This window comes from Hypanus sabinus, chromosome 3, assembly GCF_030144855.1.
Source record: "Hypanus sabinus isolate sHypSab1 chromosome 3, sHypSab1.hap1, whole genome shotgun sequence".
Lineage (NCBI taxonomy): Eukaryota > Metazoa > Chordata > Chondrichthyes > Myliobatiformes > Dasyatidae > Hypanus > Hypanus sabinus.
The window spans coordinates 41,391,938-41,395,033 of NC_082708.1; positions in this window are offsets into that span (position 1 = coordinate 41,391,938).

Sequence of the window (3,096 nt, forward strand, 5' to 3'; positions counted from 1 at the left end):
GTTTGCTTGGAATTATATTATTGTAGGCTGAGCTGTAGTTAATAAACAATAGTCTAACGTAGGTGCCTTTACTGTCCAGACTCTCCAAAAATGAGTGTAGGGCCGGGCATCTACTGTGGACCTATTTCAACAAAAGGCAAATTGCAGTGGGTCAAGTTTGGCTGGGAGGCTGGAGTTAATGTGTGCCAAGCTCAGCCTCTCAAAGCATTTCATGATGATAGATGTCAGAACCACTGGGCTGTAGTCATCAAGGCATGTTGCCTCGTTTTTCTTAGCTACCGGGATGATAGTGGTCTCCTTAAAACCAGTAGGAAAGTCAGAGTGAAGCAAGGAGAGGTTATAATGTCTACAAGTACACCTGCCAATTGATCTGCATAGGTTCTGAGGACATGGCCAATGACACCATCCATGCCAGATGCTTCCATGGGTACACCCTCCGGAAGACTGATCTGCAATGGTGACTGTGGGTTCAGTTCCACTGGAAGATGGCAGGATGAGTGGTGACATACCAATCCCCTTCTGTTTAAAACATGCGTAAAATGCACCTAGGTCATTGGAAAGGGATGCACTGTTGTCAGCAATGCTATCCGACAATTTCATATGTAAGCCCTGTCACAACTGACAGCTGGTCTGGGAGTTGATTGTTTCGCCATCTCTGATAGCTTTACAGGTTGTATCTCGATTTCTTTTACAAGGTCAGGATCACCTGATTTGAATGTCATAATCATAGAGTTCAGAAGGGAGTAGATCTCCTGGATCAGTCTGGGAACAGCCATACTGTTCTCTTGGTAGGCAATAATCCACACATTTGCTGATAAATCCACAACAGTACATCTACACTGGCTGCTGAGATGAATATGTCCAACATACTAAAATACACATTTCTATGAATGGCAGAATTAGTTTCCTTTCTCTCCACTTTCAGTAATTGATCTTGCCTAATCAGTCTTGTATGCTTTTTATTCATTAATTACAATATTATGGAAATATGATTCCATATGATTCCATGTTTTTGTGTAATTTTGGACTTGAGGACAAAATTGGCTTAAAGACATCCGTAAAATCATAACCTATTCATTATCTGGCATGGCTTATATTGAACTTTTACTAAAGTTCAACTGATTCACTAATATCTGCCACCCTCATCCAGTCTGATCTATATGTTACTCCAGATTCACCAGTACCATTTGCTCCCATCAGGCTTTTAAGAATGAACAATAAATGTCATCATTGCCAAAAAAAATTCACATCCCATGACCAAATAAGGTAATATATGTGGTCTCCAGGCACTCAATTGATAACTTTATTTCAGCATACAAATAGAATAAGGAGGGCAGACTGGTGCAAGCTGTGGCATCATCCCAAGGCTAGAGGTGTAGAGTTCTACTAATGACAACAAAGAGCTCTTTTTCCATTTTTGACCTCAGATACTTGAAGCAGTTTATATCTGCTTGCAATAAGATCTGAACAAAGATCAGACCTAGGAAGTAAGAGTGACTTACTACTTGTGTCCTGGTTCATATTTTTGTACTCTTATGCTATGTGTATTTCATTTTGTCCAGCTCTGGAAGAGCTGTTTGTTCTGCTTTCAGCCTGAATGGGTTATTTTTGAAGATAAGGGATGATGTGGAGTGTGTGCCATCCAATTAGCAGAAGGTTTTTCTTGTTGAGGGAAAATAAGGTTGGTTTTCGGCTTTCTTTCCAGAGGAGATGAAGAGAGCTGACACTGGGAGAACCAGTCATAGTATACGATCTGGTGAGAGACCCGTTTGTTCGAGGTGGGTTTCGAGCGACATTCTGAAGATGATGAGGGCTTTCACGCTGACTGAAGGTCCAGCACGTGAGTGACAGAGAAGTTCAAGATGAGCTCCAACTTGTGCACATTTGACTGTTTAGTTAGAATGGACCCTTTTCTTTTTGTTATTTTTCACTAGTTAAGATTTATAAATATAATTCCTTTAATCACATGCAGAGTACTGTCATTTTGTGGCATTAATTTGTAACAGGGTAGCAAATGACACAGCATCCACACAAACCAGGGTTTGGGGTGGGATCCAGTGCACCTCAGCCTCTAAAGTTTGGCTGGGCCGGAGGTTGTCTTCCCGAGACTTTCGCAGCCATGGAAACTGGGGTGCTTCACCCACAAGATATTCTCCAACAAGAGGAAGTCTAACCACCCTCCCTCAAAACTCAATGGCATTAGAATCAGCAAAGCCAATATCAAGATCTCAGGGGGCTGGTAACCACGGGCCTGAAATTTAAATGGAGAAGCTATATCAATCTGGCTAGCACTAAGAATTCTGTATTCTACAAAGTGATTCACCTCCTTAATAGGATCAACTGCATCAGCAAATTTGCGAATGACAACAAGATTAGGGGTGGAGTGAACAATGAGGAAGACTAGCATGGCTTGCAGAGAGAGCTGCGTCAGTTGGAAATATGGGCTAAAACATGTCAGATGGAATTTAATGCAGACGTGCAAGGTTTTGTTCTTCGGTAGGACCAGCCTGAGTAGGTCTTACACAGTGAACGGTAGGGCACTGAGGAGTGTGGTAGAACATAGGGATCCTGGGAATATAGATCCATAATTTGTTGAAAGTGGTGTCACATCTAGATAGGATTGTAAAGAAAGTTTTTGCCACCTTGGCCTTCATAAATCAGTATATTGATTACAGAAGATGGGATGTTGAAGTTGTATAAGAAATTGGTGAGGCCTAATTTAGAGTATTGTGTGCAGTTTTGGTCACCTACCTACAGAAAAGATATAAACAAGGTTGAGAACAGAGAAAATTTACAAAGGATATTGCCAGGTCTGGAGAAGCTGTATTATAAGGAAAGATTGAATAGGTTAGGACTGCATTATTTAGAACATAGAACAGGGGTGGGCAAACTTTTTGACTTGTGGGCCACAAAGGGTTCTAAAATTTGACAGGGGGGCCGGACCAGGAGCAGATGGACGGAGTGTTTTGGTAATACACCTCAAAAGAGAAAATAAAATATCACGGGATATGTAGAAAACATGTGCTTTAATTTCAATTGAAAATGAACAAATGCATTACAACAAAATATCTGTCTTTGAAGTCCCATGGTATTTAG